Raw genomic sequence first — 21,017 nt, forward strand, 5'->3', positions numbered from 1 at the left:
GGAAGATGTGTTTGGTGGTGGCATCCTGCTGGAGTTGGCGGAAATGGCGGAGGATGATCCTTTGAATGCGGAGGCTGGTGGGGTGATAAGTGAGGACAAGGGGGACCCTATCATGTTTCTGGGAAGGAGGAGAAGGCGTGAGGGCGGATGCGCGGGATATGGGCCGGACACGGTTGAGGGCCCTGTCAACGACCGTGGATGGAAAACCTCGGTTAAGGAAGAAGGAGGACATGTCAGAGGAGCTGTTTTTGAAGGTAGCGTCATCAGAACAGATGCGACGGAGGCGAAGGAACTGAGAGAATGGGATGGAGTCCTTACAGGAAGCGGGGTGTGAGGAGCTGTAGTCGAGGTAGCTGTGGGAGTCGGTAGGCTTGTAATGGATATTGGTGGACAGTCTATCATCAGAAATTGAGACAGAGAGGTCAAGGAAGGGAAGAGAAGTGTCAGAGATGGACCATGTGAAAATAATGGAGGGGTGGAGATTGGAAGCAAAATTAATAAATTTTTCCAGGTCCCTACGAGAGCATGAAGCAGCACTGAAGTAATCATCAATGTACCGGAGAAAGAGTTGTGGGAGGGGGCCGGAGTAGGACTGGAACAAGGAATGTTCCACATACCCCATAAAGAGACAGGCATAGCTGGGGCTCATGTGGGTACCCATAGCCACACCTTTTATTTGGAGGAAGTGAGACGAGTTAAAGGAGAAATTGTTCAGTGTGAGAACAAGTTCAGCCAGACAGAGGAGGGTAGTGGTGGATGGGGATTGTTCGGGCCTCTGTTCAAGGAAGAAGCTAAGGGCCCTCAGACCATCCTGGTGGGGGATGGAGGTGTAGAGGGATTGGACATCCATGGTGAAGAGGAAGCGGTTGGAGCCAGGGAACTGGAAATTGTTGATGTGACGTAAGGTGTCAGAGGAATCACGGATGTAGGTGGGAAGGGACTGGACAAGGGGAGAGAGAAGGGAGTCAAGATAACGAGAAATGAGTTCCGTGGGGCAGGAACAGGCTGACACGATCGGTCTGCCAGGACAGTTCTGTTTGGATTTTGGGTAGGAGGTAGAAGCGGGCCGTCCGAGGTTGGGCGACTATCAAGTTGGAAGCTGTGGGAGGAAGATCTCCAGAGGAGATGAGGACAGTGACAGTCCTGGAAACAATGGCTTGATGTTCTGTGGTGGGGTCATGGTCCAGGGAGAGGTAGGAGGAAGTGTCTGCGAGTTGACGCTCAGCCTCCACGAGGTAGAGGTCAATGCGCCAGACAACAACAGTACCACCCTTGTCAGCGGGTTTGATGACAATGTTGGGGTTGGACCTGAGAGAACGGAGTGCAGTAAGTTCAGAGAGAGACAGATTAGAATGGGTGAGAGGAGCAGAGAAATTGAGACGGCTAATGTCACGCCGACAGTTCTCAATGAAAAGATCAAGAGAAGGTAAGAATCCAGAGGGAGGGGTCCAGGTGGAGGGAGAATATTGGAGGTGGGTAAAAGGATCCGTTGAACGGGGAGAGGACTCCTGCCCAAAGAAGTGAGCACGAAGACGAAGACGGCGGAAGAAGAGTTCAGCATCATGCCCAGCCCGAAATTCATTGAGATGAGGGCGTAAGGGTATGAAACTAAGTCCATTGCTGAGCACTGAACGTTCAGCATCGGAGAGGGGAAGGTCAGGGGGTATAGTGAATACGCGGCTGGGGCTGGGATTGGAAGATGGGGTGGGGACGGAGGGACAAGCAGGGGTGGAGGGTCCCAGATGGGTGTTGGTGTCGATGAGTTGTTGGAGCTTGCGTTCCTTAGCACTTGAGAGAAAGAGAAAAAGTTTCTTGTTGAGGCGACGGATGAGGCGAAGAATAAAATGAAACTGGGGCACGCGCAGCTTTGAAAAAGGGTGCGGCGGTGCTGCTGGAGGGAGAGGTCGAGTGTGTTCATATGGCGGCGCATGGCACTGAGTGTGGATCTCAGAATGTGACGGGAACAGCAGTCCGAGAAACGTTTTATGTCCCGGAGATACCTGTAATCCTGGGTGGGTTCGAAACAAGAGGGATGGAATTTCAGTTGAAATCCACGTGAGGTGAGTCGGAGACAGAGACAGTCACTGAGAAAGGAGATATGGCTGTGAAAGCGGGTTTTAGTAAACACCTTGTCAAACACCAGGAGAGAAATGGAAAGCAATGAAGGTGAGCAGGGCAGAAGAGACAGGCGGAAATCCTGTCGGAGAACAGAACCGTACTTCTTCAGAGAGGGCATTTCTTGAAGAGAGGTGGCAGTCAATTAAACACAGAGATAAAAACAAAAAGCTAAAAGCTACTGCGGATGCTGGAAATCCAAAACAAAAACAGAATTACCTGGAAAAACTCAGCAGGTCTGGCAGCATCGGTGGAGAAGAAATCAGTTAACGTTTCGAGTCCTCACGACCCTTTGGCAGAACTGAGTATAGTTAGGAGAGAGGTGAAATATAAGCTGGTCTAAGGTGGGGGGCGGGGGGAGAGAGAAGTTGAGGGTGGGGTGATTGTGGGGATAAGCAAGCAGTGATAGGAGCAGTAATCAAAAGATGTCACAGACAAAAGGATCAAAGAGGTGTTGAAGGTGGTGATAGGTGGAATCCTCAACTCTACTTTCCTGCCTTTTCCTCATAAACTTCGATTCCCTTACTGATTAAAAATCTGTCTATTTCAGCCTTGAACAAACTTAACAACCCAGCCTCTATAGCTCTCTGTGGTAAAGAATTCCACAGATTGACTATGCTCTGAGAGAAGAAATTCCTCCTCCTCTCTATTTTAATTGGACGCCCCTTTAGTCTGAGATTATGCCCTCTGTTCCTAAACTCTCCCACAAGAGGAAGCAACCTCTCACCATCTGCCCTGTCAAGCTCCCTAAGAATCTTATAAGTTTCAATAAGGTCACCTCTCATTCTTCTAAACTCCAATGAGTACAGGCCCAACCTACTCAACCTCTCCTCATAAGAAAATCCCTCAATCCCCAGGATCAACCTAGTGAATCTTATCTGGACTGCCTCTAATGCCAATATATCTTTCCTTAGATAAGGGGACCAAAACTGTTCACAGTATTCTAGGTGTAGTCTAACTAGTGCCTTGTATAGTTTTAGCAAGACATCCCTATTTTTATATTCCATTCCCTTTGAAATGAAGGCCAACATTCCATTTGCCTTCCCTATTGCCTGCTGAACTTGTATGCTAGCATTTTGGGATTCATGCACGAGGACCCCCAAATCCCTCTGTGCTGCAGCTTTCTGCAGTCTTTCTCCATTTAAGTAACATTCAGCTCCTGTATTCTTCCAGCCAAAGTGCACAACCTCAACTTTTCCACATTATATTCAATCCGCCACGTTTTTGCCCACTCACTTAACCTGTTTATATCCCTCTGTAGACTCTGTGTCATCCTCACCACTTGCCTTTCCATCTATTTTTGTGTCATCTGCAAACTTGGCGATAATACATTTATTTCCCTCATCCAAGTCATTAATATGTAATGTAAATAATTGAGGCCCCAGCACTGATCCCTGTGGCACTCCACTAGTTACAGGTCGCCTTCCTGAAAATGACCCCTCGTATCCCAACTTTCTGTCTTCTATTAGTTAGCCAGTCCTCTGTCCATGCTAATATACTACTCCCAACACCATGGGCTCTTATTAAGTATTATGTGTGATACCTTATCGAACGCCTTTTGGAAATCCAAATATATTACATCCACTGGTCTCCCTTTATCTACCTTGCTTATTACCTTCTCAAATAATTCTAATAAATTTGTCAGGCATGACTTCCCCTTCGTGAACCCATGCTGACTCTGCTTGATTAGATTAAGTGCTCTGTTATTACACCCTTTATAATAGGTGCCAACATTTTCCCAATGACAGATGTTAAGCTAACTGGCATATAGTTACCTGTTTTTTGTCTCCCTCTCTTTTTGAATAGGGGTGTTACGTTGGCAGTTTTCCAATCCTCTGGGACGTTTTCAGAATTTAAGTACTCTTGGAAGATTACTACCAGTGCATCCACTATCTCTGCAGCTATTTCCTTTAATATCGTAGGATGCAATCCATCAGGTCCAGCTGACTTATCAGCCTTTAGCCCCATTAATTTCCCTAGTGCTTTTTCTCCAGTGGTTGTTATTGTATTTATTTCCTCCCATCCGCACCCCCCCCCCCCCCCCCCCCACCCCACCCCACCCCACCCTTTTGCCCCATGATTATTTAGTATTTTTGGTATGCTATTAGTGTCTTCCTCTGTGAAGACTGCAAAGTATTTATTCAACTCGTCTGCCATTTCCAGGTTCCCCATTATTATTTCCCCAGCCTCATTCTCAAAGGGGCCTATATTGACTTTGGCCTCCCTCTTCCTTTTTATATATTTAAAGAAGCTCTCACTGTCCGTTTTTATATTACTTGCTAGTTTACCCTGAAAGTTTATTTTCTCCCCTTTTTTTTTGTCATCTTTTGTTGGCTTTTAACATTTTCCCAATCCTCTGGCTTACCACTAACCTTTGCCACATTGTATGTTTTTTCTTTCACTTTGATACAATCCTTAACTTCCTTGGTTAACCATGATTGGTTTACCCCCTTCCTACAATCCTTCTCCCTCACTGGGATATATCTTTGTTGTGAGTATTGAACTATTTTCTTAAACATCTGCCGTTGTTCATCAATAGCCTTTACTGCTAAACTCCTTTCCCAGTCCACTCCAGCCAAGTCTGCCCTCATTCCTTTCTCATTACCTTTATTTAAGCTTAGCACAGATATTTTCGAACTAAGTTTCTCACTCTCAAACTGAATGCTAAATTCCACCATGTTATGGTCACTGTTTCCTAGGATATCTTTTACTCTGAGATCATTTATTAAACTTGCCTCATTTCACATTACCAGATCCAAAATAGCCTGATCCCTGGTTAGATCCACAACATATTGTTCTAGGAAACTGTCCCGAATACACTCTGAATTCTTGCTCGTGGCTACCTCTGCCAATTTGATTTTCCCAATCTACATGGAGATTAAATTCACCCATGATTAATATACTGCCTTTTTTTACATACCCTCATTATTTCCTGATTTATTCTCTGTCCGACAGCATAGCTACTATTAGGGGGCCTATAGATTATACCCACCAGTGTCGTCTTCCCCTTGTTATTCCTTACCTCCTCCCATATGGATTCCACATCTTCCAATCCAAGGTCATTTCTTGCTATCGTACTTACTCCTTCTCATACTAACAAAGCTACCCCACCACCCTATCTGTGCAGCCGGTCCTTTCGAAAAGTCTCATACCCCTGAGTATTTAGTTCCCAGCTTTGATCTCCTTGTAGCCATGTCTCTGTAATAGCTATAAGATCATATCATTAATCTGTATTTGTGCTGTTAATTCATTTATTTTGTTTTGAATACTACATGCATTTACGTAAAGAGCCATTAATTGTGCCTTTTTACCATTTTATCCTCCTTTGACCCTATTTGCCACTTTTTTTTTAAATGTTTGTATACTCTGTCCCTTCCTGTCACACTCTGGGTATCATTACCTAAGTAACTGCCCTGCAATGCCGCCATATCCTTTTGTTTTGTAAGCCTACTTCTCCCCTCTCCAGAACCCTACCCCCATCTATTTAGTTTAAAGCCTCTCTACAGCACTAGCTATTCGATTCGCCAGGACATATCTTTCTTGATAAAATAGTTTGCAACATCTATAGCATTGGTCATAGAGTTACACAGCACAGAAACAGGCCCTCCGGCCCATTGAGTCTGTGCCGACCATCAAGCACCTATCTATTCTAATCCCATTTCCCATCATTTGGCCTGTAGCCCTGTATGCTATGGCGTTTCAAGTGCTCATCTAAATACTTCTTAAATGTTGTGAGGGTTCCTGCCTCTACCACCCCCTAAGGCAGTGTTCTCCAGATTCTAACCACTCTGGGCGAAAAAACTTTTCCTCAAATGTCCTATGAACCTCCTGCCCCTTACCTCAAATATATGCCCCCTGATTATTGACACCTCTGCTAAGGGGAAAATGATCTATGCCCCTCAACATTTTGTATATCTCAATCAGGTCCACCCTCAGCCTTTTCTGCTCTAAGGAAAACAACCCTAGCTTATCCAGTCTCTCTTCATAGCTGAAGTGCTCCAGCCCAGGCAATCTCCTCTGCACCCTCTCCAGTGCAATCACATCCTTCCTATAGTACGGCGACCAGAACTGCGCACAGTACTCCAGCTGTGGCCTAACTAGCATTTTATACAGCTCCAACATAGCCTCCCTGCTCTTATATTGTATGCCTCAGCTAATAAAGGCAAGTATCCCATATGCCTTCTTAACTACCTTATCTACCTGTGCTGCTGCCTTCAGGCATTAATGGACATAGGGGGTGGCAATGGCGTAGTGGTATTGTCACTTGGCTAGTAAACCAGAGACCCAGGATAATGCTCTGGGGACCCGGGTTCGAATGGTGGAATTTGAATTCAATAAAAATATGGAATGAAAAGTCCAATGATGACCATGGAACCATTGTCGATTGTTGTAAAAACCCATCTGGTTCACGAAAGTCCTTTAGGGAAGGAAATCTGTTGTCCTTACCTGGCCTGGCCTACATGTGACTTCTGACCCACAGCAATGTGGTTGACTCTTAAATGCCCTCTGAAATAGCCCAGCGAGACACTCAGTTGTAACAAACCGCTACAAAGACACAAAAAAGGAATGAAACCGGATGAACCATCCAGCTTCGACCTAGGCACCGGAAACAACAACAGCAATCACAGTCCAGTCGACCCTGCAAAGTCCTCCTTACTGACATCTGTGCCAAGCCCATATCAGTGCCAAAATTGAGAGAGCTGTCTCACAGACTAGTCAAGCAACAGCCTGACATAGTCATCCTCACGGAATCATATCTTACAGACAATGTCCTAGACACCATCTATCTGTTGCCCTTGTCCTTCTAGGTGGTAGTGGTCATGATCTTGTAGATAGTACTGCAGGAATTCACCAAGGCTCCCTAGACAGCATCTTCCAAATCCACGACCACTACCACCTAGAAGGACAAGGGCAGCAGATGGATGGGAACATCACCACCTCGAAGTTTCCCTCTTGGTCACTCACCATCCTGACTTGGAAGTATATCGCCGTTCCTTCACTGGCACAGGGTCAGAATCCTGGAACTCCCTTCCTAACAGCACTGTGGGTGTACCTACACTACACGGACTGCAGCGGTTCAAGCAGGTAGCTCACCACCACCTTTTCAAGGGCAGCTAGAGATGGGCAATAAATGCTGGCCCAGTCAGTGAAGCCCACATCCCGTGAATGAATTAAAAAAAAAATATACACCAAGGTCCCTCTGACCCTCTGTGCTTTCTAGGGTCCTACTATTCATTGTGTATCCCCTTACCATGTTAGTCCTCCCAAAATACATCACCTCATACTTCTCAGGATTAAATTCCCTTTGTCACTGCTCTTACCAGCCCATCTATATCGTCCTGTAATCTAAGCCTTTCCTCACTATTTACGAGACCACCAATTTTCGTGTCATCTGCAAACTTTTTGATCATAGCTCCTATATTCATGTCTAAATCATTAATGTACAGTACAAACAGCAAGAGCCCCAGCATTGACCCCTGCGGTACAACATTTGAATTACAAAAACAACCTTTGAACATCACCCTCTCCCTCCTGCCGCTAAGCCAATTTTGGATCCAGTTTGCTAAATTGCCCTGGATCCCATGGGCTCTTAGCGTCTAACGTCAGTTAGAATTTGTATAGTTGACTGATTTAGAGATGGGTCTAAGGTTATTATGATTGTAGTTAAGGATCTGGCACATACTGGGTTAATGTGGGACTGAGCACAGTACCACCCACACAGTCATGACCAAGATGCAGGGGCAGTGTGGTGTTGAGCAGAGATATGTATAGACCTAAACATGGAGATAGCTCCGAGCCTGCCTCCTTTACTGTACGTGTGTAAATAATTATAGTGGTTAATAAAAACTTAGTTAACATACAGAAGACTATGAAGACTTCTTTAAGACATACTGATCTGTAATCAACACCTGCCCAACATGGTGGCAGCGATCGGATCAAAACCTAGAACCTTGCTAAAATGTTGAGACAAACCAAAATGCTGAAAGACTAAGTAAAACTTCAACAAAGCTTTCTGACCTGAAAGAAGTTCCCAAAAGAAACAGAGAGAAAAATTGCCACAAAAAAAAACACTCCAGAGGATGTTGTGGAAGCTGAAGACAGAGATTTTTCATGCAGCAGTAGACTCCATTGAATCTCCTTTGGAAGTCCAGCTTCAGAGTGCAGAGTTGTCGGAACCTGCAAGCGTGAGCTAACTCTTTTAAAATTCCAGGCTGCAGCAAGCCCGGAGATAGCTTTAAATAATTCAATGTGAGAAGTGCCGTTTGAAAGAAACCTGTTGTTAAAACCTGATCCCCAAGCCAGAGTTTTAACAATTGGCCTTTGACCTCGTCAGAGAAAAAAAAAGAGAAAAATGCATTAAATACTTCTGCAATGTCACAACTACCTAGCTCGAAAAAGAAAAAGGCAAATGTAAGCTAGAATTCTACCACATTGTTCCTTGGCAAAGTAAACAGCTGAACAAAAGAAATCGGCAGGCAGCCATTGTTTAAAAAACGTGTACTTCAGGAAGTGTGCCATCACCATCTTGCGGAGCCCAACAAAACCAGCAATTGCGGGAAATCCCTCTGCCTCTAAGTGAATGGCGACGCCATCTTGAAATTCAGGCAGCTGAACATACACTTCTTAAAATTTGAACATGGATCGCAATTCCACACTTTCAAGTCAATTTGGATATATCCAAGGCCCAGACCAGTGGCAACAATGATAAGTATTTTGGGCTCAGAATTTTCTTTGTTTAAAGATGGACAGGATGAACAGATTATCAGATTAACAAATCAGAGTTAACTGGCCATTTTCCAAACTTCCCTTTTAAAGAGAAAAATATGCCTTTGTACATTTCAGCTGTTAGCATGATTTCTCAGTTTTCATGGCTCTTTGGCCAGTCTGGATTAGCAACCTGCTTGTGTTTACTACAGAGCTTCTCCTGGTTATAGGAGGTACTTCACTGGAATATTTTAGAGGGCCAGCTTGAGGTGGGGAGAATGGTGTTTAGACAGAAATAGAACAAGCTCTGATGGTTATATTATTTTCTTGTATAAGATACTGGAGTACACCAAGGGTTAAAAGACATCTCTCTAAATCTTGGATAGTTGTCAGACTCTATAATGTTTATTTTTAAGACCATTTTGGACCAAGTACAAGACCATTCTTCCCATTTAGTGTTACACATAAATGTCATTTGTCAAATTATTCAAACTATGCCATGTTTAAGTGCCATTAATAGCACAAGGCAAGCATCAATTCCGTGTCAATGGAAGAGAAGGCGTCCATACTCCAAATGAGACTGCAATCTAACAACTATAGAGCATTTTCATTCATGCTAAGCAGTATGGGTAAACTTTGCTTCCATTAGTGCAAATTAACTCAATCCACAGCAGGAATATGTACAACTGTTAAATTATGTTGGGTCATGTGTAATGTTGATTTGTAACATGTCAGGGTTGCTCAACGAACTTGTACAGCCCAATAATTCAGTTTACACCTACAGAACTGATTGAAACGGCAGTAGCTAAGGATGGAGTTTTATTTTTCCAAAGATACTGAGCTTATTATGAGAACAGATACAGACTGATATCTGAAGGTGTTAAATCAATCCAGTGGGAATGTCCTTTTTGTTTTCGCCCCTGAAGGACCTTTAGTTTCTCCAAATGAAATCTCGAAAGCCTTGGAAAGATGTCTTCGAATCCTCAACTTGAAGGTTTTTTTCATTCATTCAAGGGATGTGCCTTCGCTGACTAGGCCAGCATTTATTGCCCATCCCTAATCATCCTTGAGGTGGTAGTGCTGAGCTGCCTTCTTGAAAGCTGCAGTCCATTTAGTGTATGTACACCCATGGTGCTGTTAGAGAGGGAGTTCCAGGAATTTGACCAAGCGCCACTGAAGAAATGGTGATATATTTCCAAGTCAGGATGGTGAGTGACTTGGAGGGGAACTTCCAGGTAGTGGTGTTCCCACCTATGTGCTGCCCTTGTCCTTCTAGATGGTAGTGGTCGTGGGTTTGGAAGGTGCTGTTTAAGGAGGCTTGGTGAGTTCCTGCATGCATCTTATAGACGGTACACACTGCTGCCACTGTTTGTCGGTGGTGGAGGGATTGAATGTTTGTGGATGTGGTGCCAGTCAAGTGGACTGCATTGTCCTGGATGGTGTCAAGCTTCTTGAGTATTGTGGGAGCTGCACTCATCCAGGCAAGTGGAGAGTATTCCACCACACTCCTGATTTGTGCCTTGTAGATTGTGTGCAGACTTTGGGGAGTCAGGAGGTGAGCTACTCACCGCAGAATTCCGAGCATTTGACCTGCTTTTGTAGCCACAGTATTTATATGGCCAGTCCAGTTCAGTTTCTGGTCAAGGGTGACCCCCAGAATGTTGATAATAGGGAATTCTTAGAAGGTAATGCCATTGAATGTCATGGGGAGGTGGTCAGATTCTGTGTTGTTGGAGATGGTCAATGCCTGGCACTTGTGTGGCATAAATGTTACTTGACACTTGCCAGCCTAGCCTGAATATTGTCCAGGTCTTGCTGCATTTGCACATAGATTGCTTCAGTATTTGGGGAGTTGGTGATTATATAATTAATTGGAAAGAACAGCACTAAAATTTGTACTTAAAATCTCCACTTTGAGTGTGGGGTATCTAGACATATCTAACAAAACAGTAAGTAAAAATGACAATAATCACTCGTAGTTTGTGACTAGAACTTTATAATTACCTTTATTTCTCTGAATTCTCTGTATCTGCAAATTTGATGTTTGAGGATGACTCCAGGGTAGCCGACTGTCAGTGCATAAACTGTTGGGTATGCAGGTGGTGGGGGGAATGACAGGGCAGTGCTGGGGTGGCTCTGGGACACCTTGTTTCCACCCCCCCCCCCCCGAGGAACACATCTTCTTCTGGTCCACATGCATTCCACAGAAAAGTCATTTTTTAAAAAACGTACCTAGATCTTTTCTGGTCACTCTGTGAACCACGCTGTGGTTTCACTGTCGGGATTTACTTTACTTTATGTGGGGCTCTCGAATTCCAAAGTCAGGATTCCATTGTGCACCAATGGGGCCGCAACCGTTAGATTTAAATAAGGCCTCACCAGCCTTAATCGACTTCAAAATCAGTGAAGCTAACATATTGGCTGGCTGAAATATTCCTGGATTCAAATAATTTAACCTTTCCCAACATGCTGTCCCCGCCAGGCATTTGGAAGACCAAGGCAAAACAATAGGAAGAAGTGTAATATTTTTTGTCCTTCCCTCACCTCCACCTCCTCCCTTTGCTTCTGTTTCAACAATCTTGGTATCCCTTTTAACTGCAAGCTGTTCTTTCAACCCCGTATCCTCTATCTGCACTTGGAGAGGCAAGGTTTGATCAGGGATAGTCAGCATGGCTTTGTCAGAGGGAGGTCATGCCTAACAAATTAGATTGAATTTTTTGAGGAGGTGACCAGGTGTGTAGATGAGGGTAGTGCAGTTGATGTAGTTCATATGGATTTCAGCAAAGCCTTTGACAAGGTCCCACATGGGAGACTTATAAAGAAGACAAATGCACATGAGATACAGGGTAATTTGATAAGGTGGATTCAAAATTGGCTTAGTTGTAGGAGACAGAGGGTGATGACAGAAGGATGCTTTAGTGACTGGAAGCCCGTGTCCAGTGGCGTACCACAGGGATCTGTACTGGGTCCCCTATTATTCGTCATTTATATAAACGACATAGATGACTATGTGGGGGTAGGATTAGTAAATTTGTGGATTACACAAAGATTGGCTGGGTGGTTAACAGTGAGGTTGAGTGTCTTGGGCTACAGGAAGATATAGACGGGATGGTCAAATGGGCAGCTAAGTGGCAGATGGAATTTAACCCTGAAAAGTGTGAGCTGATACACTTTGGAAGGAGTAATTTGACAAGGAAGTATTCAATGAACGGCATGACACTAGGAAGTTCTGAGGAACAAAGTGACTTTGGCGTGTGTGTTCATAGATCTCTGAAGGCGGAGGGGCATGTTAGTAGGGTGGTGAAAAAGGCATATGGGACACTTGCCTTTATCAATCGAGGCATAGATTACAGAAGTAGGGAGGTTATGTTGGAGTTGTATAGAACCTTGGTGAGGCCACAGCTGGAGTACTGTGTGCAGTTCTGGTTGCCATATTATAGGAAGGATGTGATTGCACTGGACGGGGTATAGAGGAGATTCACCAAGATGTTTCCTGGGATGAAACATTTAAGTTATGAAGAGAGGTTGGATAGACTAGGGTTGTTTTCGTTGGAGCAGAGAAGACTGAGGGGCGACCTGATCGAGGTGTACAAGATTATGAGGGACATAATGGACATAAGTTACTCACCAGAGGCTTCCCATAAATTGCTGAATTACTTCTATTGTTTTAGTTTGAAGATGATGCTGCCTAGACCTGTAAGCAATAATTTTTAAAAACTGATTAAATTTATGCTAGTCAAGGTTTCATTTTAAAGTCTTTTCCAACTAGTGTTCTCCTTTTCATTAATACTTTCCTTCAGGTACTGACTTGTGCTCTGTGGCTCAGCTGCATGCTTGCTAATTTTCTAAAGCTTTTGGGAAAGCTTTAAAGTTTAAGGGGGTTGATTGTGATTTTGCAGTGACAAGTGTCAACTTGGTTCAGCACAGACACACCAACGAAACTGACACTTCAGTACAGTCCTGAGGAAGTGCTTAATTGTCAGGAGTACTGTGGTCATAAATCTGAAACCCTATCTGCCTGCTCAGGTGGATGTTATAAGATGTGTCCTTTCACCTGAAACAACAACAACAGTTTGCATTGACACCGCACCCTTAGCAAAACAAAATATCCTAGGGCACTTCATAGGAGCAGCATATAAGCAAAAATTTGCCACCAAGCCACATTTAAAAATTTTTTTTCATGGGATGTGAGTATCACTGGCAAGGCCTGTATTTATTCCCCATGCTTAACTGCCCTTGGGAAGGCCATCATGAGCTGCTTTCTTGACCGCTGCAGTCTACCTAATGTAGGTGCTCCCACAGTGCTGTTACGGAGGGGGTTCTGGGATTTCAAACCAGTAACAGTGAAGTAATGGCAATATCATTCCAAATCAGGATGGCTGGTGGCTTGGAGGAGAACTTGCATGTCTGGTGTCCCCATGCGTCTGCTGCCCTTGTTCTTTTAGGTGGTAGAGGTGGTGGGTTTCAAAGTTGCTGTCAAAGGAGGCTTGATGACCTGCAGCAAGTCATCTTGTATGTGATGCACACTGCTGCCACTGTACATCCATGGCGGAGAGAATGAATGTTTAAGGTGGTGGATAGGGTGCCAGTTAATCAGGCTTCTTTTGCCCTGGATGGTGTCAAATTTGTTGAGAATTATTGGAGCTTCACTCATCCAGGCAAGTGGGAAATATTTCATCCTACTCCTGGCTTGTATCTTGTAGATGGTGGACAGGCTTTGGGGAGTCATGTGATAAGTTAATCACCAGAGACTTCCCAGCCTCTGATCTGCTCTTGTAGTCACAGTATTTATATGACTTGTCCAGTAAAGCTTCTGTATAATGGTAGCCCCCACGGGATGTTGATGGTGGGGAATTCAGCGATAGTAATGCCATTGAATGTCAAAGGGAGATGGTCAGATTCTCCACTTGTTGGAGTTGCTCAATGCTAGCATTTGTGTGGCATGAACCTTGCTTTCCACTTATCAGCCCAAGCCTGAATGTTGGCCTGGTCTTGCTGCATATGGACATGGACTGCTTCAGTATCTGAGGAGTTACAGATGGTACTGAACACTATGCAATCATTAGCAAGCATCCCCTTTTCTGACCTTCTGATGGGGAATGTCATGGTGAAGCAGGTGAGGATGGTTGAACTAGGGACACTACCCTGAGGAACTCCTGCAGTGATGTCCTGGGGCTGAGATAACTGGCCTCCAACAAGCACAACCATCTTCCTTTGTGGTAACTGTGACTCTAACCAGTCGAGAGATTTCTCCCTGATTCCCATTGACTTTGCCACAGCTCCTGTATGCCACACTTGGCCAAATGCTGTCTTAATGTCCAGGGCAGTCACACTCACCTCTTGAATTCAGCTCTTTTGGACCAAGGCTGTAATTGAGGTCAGGAGCTGAGTGGCGTTGGCAGAACCCAAACTGACCCTCATTGAGCAGGTTATTGCTTCATAAGTGCCACTTGAATGCAATGTTGATGACACCTTCCATCACTTTGATGATTTAAGAGTAGACTGATGGCATGGTAATTGGCTGGATTGCATTGATTTTAGTGGACAGAATATACCTGGGCAATTTGCACATTGTTGGGTAGATATCATTCTTAAAGCTGCACTGGATCAGCTTGGCTAGGGTGCAGTAGTTCTGGAGCACAGGATTCATGAGAATGGTTCCAGGGATGAGGAACTCCAATTACGCAGACAGTCCCAACCTCTCCAATCTATTTTCCATGGCGAAGAGAAGGTTGAGAAAAGATTTGATAAAGGTATTCAAAATCATTACAGAACTGGACAGAGTAGGTAGGGGAAAAACGTGTCCCATTCGTGGAAGGATCGAGAACAAGAGAGCACAGAGTTAAGGTTATTGGCAACAAAAGTAATGGAGACATGAGGAAAAACACTTTCATGCAGCGAGTGGCTGGGTTCTTAATGCACTTCCTGAGAGTGTGGTGGAGGTAGGTTCAAATGAGGCATTTAAGAGGGGATTGGATCATTATCTGAAAAGGAAAAACATACAGGATTACAGGAAGAAGACCAGGAAGTGGCACTAGATAAACTTCCTCTTCAGAGAGCCAGCCAGCACAGTCATGAGGGATCGAATGGCCTCCTTCTGTGCTGTAACCATTGTGTGATGCTGTAGAGGCGTAAACTGATTCTAGCACTTTTCCTCATGGACAGAGTTGCTTCACTGGTGTTAACTCATTTGAAAAATATCCCAATTTTCATTGTTTAAAAAGATTGATCCTAATTTGTTTCTTTGCTCTTTATTTAATTTTCACAATACAAAAATATATATGCATCTATATTTTTTCCACAGTTTTGACAAGCTCTTAATGTTTTTAGTTCTGGACAAATTTTACAGGAGCCACAAACACGCTGAAAAAAATCCCCTTTATTTTCCCTTTTCCTATTTCATGGTGATGATTCCAGCCAAGGGTGAGTTATAGGGAAACTCCTGTGTTCACTGGAAAAAAATTAACTTGTTAGATGTAGAAATGTTCACCTGATCGCTCAATAGATAAATATATCACGTGGGTGGGTTCTGAGCAATGCAGTTCAGAAAGATCTCAGGATCAAACCCTGATCTGAGCTGATGCAGCTTCTTAGTGGCAGCACTGTTGGAGATTATAATCAGTCATGGTGTTCCCAAGCTAAGGTGGGAAACAAAAAGCAATAATTTCCACTCCTAACCTATATATAAACCATAACCCTTGCTGAAAAATACAGTAGTATATTTGGCCTTGATTCATCCTACAATTGAATTGTACTTTTCACACCTTCCAAATGTCCCAAAGCACTTTACTAGCAGTTAATTATTCGTGAAGTGTAGTTACTTTTGTTATATAGGCAAATGTGGCTGCTATTTTGTATAGAGTAACATCCTACAAATAGTGTCCAAGTGATTACAATTAATTTACACCCTGTCAAAAATTGGTACAGATATTGCAAATGGCCAGTTGTGCAAAATGATTCCTATCCTCGCTTACCCAAATTTGCCTGTCCCCTAATATCTCTAATTTAAAATCCTTCTCTTCATCTTTAAATTCCTCCATAGTTAGGTTGCACCCTATTTCTGCAAAAAAAACTTTTAGCACTATGTCCCGCTTGAACTCCCCATTCATCTGGTTCCAGTCTCATTCATTTTACGCTCCTCCATGTTCATCCCCGTATGTTGTAGGGTGGCCGAGTTGTACTCTTAATGATAGAGTTGATCTGCAGACACTTCTTGGGTGGAAACATTAAGTTTATTTACAATGTACTCAGCAGCAATTACACCTGTGCTTTCAACTCCAACTTTATCTCTACACTGACAATGGAGGTAGCCCGCGCTACTCTCCTATTGGCTACTACAGATCATGCGATCTTGCCTAACAAGTATCATTCTTAAAGGCACATTACACTAAATAAAACTAAAATTACTACACCATCATAAGGTGGTAGAAATTTTAGCAATATGAGTCCTATGGCTAAATTTAGTAGCGGTGGCGGGTGGCCCGAAAGAGGGATGGTGAGGCAACCCCACTTTGGTATCTTGTCAGCGGAAACCAATTAATCCGCCAGGGCAGTTGTCCCTATTAAGGACGGCTGCTCGCACCCAAGAGCTGCCAGCCAATCAGGTGACTGACAGCTTAGCTGCCTCAGCATTGCCATGGGTAGCATTAATGAATATACAACCTCACAACCAGGTAAGTGGAATCTGGGGGCAGTGGAGCCAGTCAGGCAGTCCTGGTGAATGGGGAGCGGGGGAAGGTTATTTTTACATTCATTCGCTGGCTGGGCCAGAATTTATTGCCCATTCCTAGTTGCCCTTGAGAAGGTAGTGATGAGCTGCTTTCTTGAACCGCTACAGCCCATGTGGTGTAGCTATACCCACGATGCTGTTAGGAATGGAGTTCCGAGATTTTGACCCAGCGACAGTGAAGGAGCGGCGATATATTTCCAAGCCAGGATGGTGAGTGTCTTGGAAGGGAACTTCCAGGTGGTGGTGTTCCCACCTATCTGCTGCCCTTCTAGATGGTAGTGGTCGTGGGTTTGGAAGGTGTTGCCTAAGGAGCCTTGCTGAATTCCTGTAATGCATCTTGTAGATGGTACACACTGCTGCCACTGTATGTCAGTGGTAGAGGGTGTGAATTTTGTGGATGTGGTGCCAATCAAGCAGGCTGCTTTGTCCTGGATGGTATTTTGGTGTTGGCTGTGTGGGCAGCTATTGCCACTAGAGAGCCCCTTTGTAGATCAAAGCGTGCTCAAAAAGGAGGGATTCCGCTCACTCCACCCTGCCGTGCTCCAGAGCACCACAGGATCTGCCATATTCCCCACCACTGCCAAGATTGCATGATGGCAGGAAGATGAAGGGCACTCCAACCACTGCCTGCTGATGGGCCCCAGAGCCATCAGTCTGTCCCCAGAAGACTGGCAAAATTCAGCCCCTAAGCATCTGTCTCTGCTCCTTAAAAATATGCTCATAACGTTACAGATCCTGTGAAAATGGAAGTTTGTGATGTTTATCTGTTATATACACTGCTGACATGTTTTAGGTTTAAGAGAAGAATTTTGGCTGGGTGACCAGAAGGAGATCTGCTTCTCTTTAAAGTCTTTAATATCCACCTGAATAGGCTAAGTGTTCGGATGATAAGGGTGCTGGTTTCAGTCTTAACTGAAAGTTGGCTGCTAAAACAGTACAGACCTTCCTGCTTTGTAGATTATTTGAGGCTTGATTACCTGCTCAGGTCCCAGAGTGTGCCTTGAACCAGTATCTTTCTGATTTCGAGGAGGATGGTTCCATGCACTAAATAAAATTTATCAGTTAGCAAATAGCATTAATCAAATGAGAGTTTGGCACCAGCCTTTGTGAGGAATATCAAATATCAATACTGGACCTGGTATTAGGGAATGGACCCAGCCAGGTGGTCGAAGTTTCAGTAGGGGAGCATTTCGGGAAAAGTGACCATAATTCAGTAAGTTTCAAGGTACTGGTGGATAAGGATAACAGGAGTCCTCGGGTTAAGGTGCTTAATTGGGAGAAGGCTAATTATAACAATATTAGGCAGGAACTGAGGAATCGAGACTGGAGGCGGATGTTTGAGGGCAAATCAACAACTGACGTGGGGGACTTTCAAACGTCAGTTGATAAGAATTCAGGACCGGCATGTTCCTGCTAGGATGAAGGATAAGCATGGCAAGTTTCAGGAACCATGGATAACGAAGGATATTGTGAGATTAGTCAAAAAGAAAAGGGAAGCATTCGTAAAGGCTAGAAGGCTGGGAACAGATGAAGCCCGTGGACAATATAAAGAAAGTAGGAAGAAGCTTAAGTAAGGAGTCAGGAGGGCTAAAAGGGGTCATGAAAAGTCATTGGCAACCAGGATTAAGGAAAATCCCAAGGCCTTTTATACACATGTAAAAAGCAAGAGGGTAGCCAGGGAAAGGGTAGGCCCACTCAGGGACAGAGATGGGAATCTGTGTGTGGAGCCAGAAGAAATGGGAGAGATACTAAATGAGTACTTCTCATCAGTATTCACCAAAGAGAAGGACTTAGCGATCAATTTGTCTAGGGAACAGGGAGTGTAGATAGCCTGGATCATGTTGAGATCAAAAAAGAGGAGGTATTAGGCGTCTTGAAGAATATTAAGGTGGATAAATACCCAGGGCCAGATGGGATCTACCCCAGAGTACTGAGGGAGGCAAGGAAGGAGATTGCTGGGACCTTGACAGAAATCTTTGTATCCTCACTGGCTACGGGTGAGGTCCCAGAGGACTGGAGAATGGCCAATGTTGTTCCATTGTTTAAGGAGGGTAGCAGGGATAATCCAGGAAATTACAGGTCTGTGGTAGGGAAATTATTGGAGAAGATTCTTCGTGACAGGATTTACTACCATTTGGAAGCAAATAGGCGTATTAGTGAGAGGCAGCATGGTTTTGTGAAGGGGAGGTCGTGTCTCACTAACTTGATCGAGTTTTTCGAGGAAGTGACAAAGATGATCGACAATGGAAGGGCAGTGGATGTTATCTACAAGGATTTCATTAAGGTCTTTGACAAGGTCCCTCATGGCCGACTGGTACAGAAGGTAAAGTCGCACGGGATCAGAGGTGAGCTGACAAGTTGGATACAGAATTGGCTTGGTTTTAGAAGACAGAGGGTAGCAGTGGAAGGGTGCTTTTCTGAATGGAGAGCTGTGACTAGTGGTGTTCCGCAGGGATCAGTTCTGGGACCTTTGCTGTTTGTAGTGTACATAAATGATTTGGAGGAAAATGTAACTGGGCTAATTAGTAAGTTTGCAGACGATACTAAGGTTGGAGGAGTTGCAGATAGTAAAGAGGATTGTCAAAGGATACGACGGGATATAGATCGGTTGGAGACGTGGGTGGAGAAATGGCAGATGGAGTTTAATCTGGACAAATGCGAGGTAATGCCTTTTGGAAGGTCTAATACAAGTAGGAATTATACCGTAAATGGCAGAACCCTTAAGCGCATCGATGGGCAGAGGGATCTGGGTGGTACAGGTCCACAGGTCACTGAAAGTGGCAATGCAGGTGGATAAGGTAGTCAGGAAGGCATATGGCATGCTTGCCTTCGTCAGCAGGGGTATTGAGCATAAAAGCTGGGAAGTCATGTTGCAGCTGTATAGAACCTTGGTTAGGCCACACTTGGAATATTGCGAGCAATTCTGGTCACCACATTACCAGAAGGATATGGAGGAGTTGGAGAGGGTGTAGAGGAGGTTTACCAGGATGCTGCCTGGCCTGGAGGTTATTAGCTATGAGGAGAGGTTGGAGAAACTCGGATTGTTCTCACTAGAGCGACGGAGATTGAGGCGCGACTTGATGAAGTTTACAAAATTATGAGTGGTATGGACAGAGTAGATAGTCAGAAGCTTTTTCCCAGGGTGGAAGAGTCAATTACTAGGAGACATAGATTTAAGGTGACAGGAGAAAACTTTGGAAGAGATGTGCGGGACAAGTTTTTTACGCAGAGGGTAGTGAGTGTCTGGAATTCGCTGCCAGAGGAGGTGGTGGAAGCAGGTACGATAGTGGTGTTTAAGAGGCAGCTTGACAAATACATGAATGGGATGGGAATAGAGGGATAGGGACCCCGGAAGTGCAAAATGTTTTAGTTTGACAGGCAATATTATCGGCGCAGGCTTGGAGGGCCTGTACTGTTCTTTGTTCTAATTCTACTTGTTGATGGCACGTACTGTAGAACTATTTGTATTCCAGATTGAGGTATTGGAATACTTGCACACTTTTTGGAAGTCAGGCCACTGAGTTAAATTATTCTGAATAATGTCGATCTTTGTGTAGTGGTGCCTTTTGGTGCTGCTAGTTGCACCTCCTCTTGATTCACAACACGTATTCTAATCATATAGTGGTAATGCAAATTATATTTTCTGTAATCATTATTTCAAATTTGTTGAATTCCACCTTTTCTCTTTTTAAAAAAAAAAGGTCACCTCAACTTTGACATTGGCAGGGTACTGTGTGCTTAAGGAACATTGAAATCAGTAAGTCTTTGAATATGTTATTTTTCAGTGTAGCCCCATAATTGTCAATGAAACATTTCCCTGCATTACAACCATACCTTCATGCTCAAGGGCGGTCTCAATGCACGAGCTTCTTGGTGGAGGCCTAGTCCAGGATTCTCTTAAGGTTAACTTGCGGGTTGAGTCAGTAGTTAGGAAGGCAAATGCAATGTTGGCATTTATTTTGAGAGGACTAGAATATAAAAGCAGGGATGTGCTGCTGAGGCTTTATAAGGCTCTGGTCAGACCACATTTAGAATATTGTGAGAAATTTTGGGCCCCGTATCTCAGGAAGGATGTTCTGGCCCTGGAGAGGGTCCAGAGGAGGTTCACAAGAACGATCCCAGGAATGAAAGGCTTAACATATGAGGAATGTTTGAGGACTCTGGGTCTATACTCGATGGAGTTTAGAAGGATGAGGGGGGATCTGATTGAAACTTACAGAATACTGAAAGGCCTGGATAGAGTGGACGTGGGGATGATGTTTCCATTAGTAGGAGAGACTAGGACCTGAGGGCACAGCCTCATAGCAAAGGGAAGACCTTTTAGCACAGAGATGAGGAGAAACTTCTTTAGCCAGAGAGTGGTGAATCTATGGAATTCATTGCCAGAGAAGACTGTGGAGGCCAAGTCATTGAGTGTATTTAAGACCGAGATAGATAGGTTCTTGATTGGTAAGGGGATCGAAGGTTA

At 44.3% G+C, this 21,017-nt stretch overlaps 1 protein-coding gene across 2 annotated transcripts in view; it reads left to right on the forward strand.

Moving 5' to 3' along the window:
• Positions 1–21,017, forward strand: part of ripk2 (receptor-interacting serine-threonine kinase 2) — a 64,648-nt gene that overhangs the window by 1,881 nt on the left and 41,750 nt on the right. The window lies entirely within an intron of this gene.

The sequence above is a fragment of the Cetorhinus maximus genome, chromosome 4 (assembly GCF_964194155.1).
Source record: "Cetorhinus maximus chromosome 4, sCetMax3.hap1.1, whole genome shotgun sequence".
Taxonomy (NCBI): domain Eukaryota; kingdom Metazoa; phylum Chordata; class Chondrichthyes; order Lamniformes; family Cetorhinidae; genus Cetorhinus; species Cetorhinus maximus.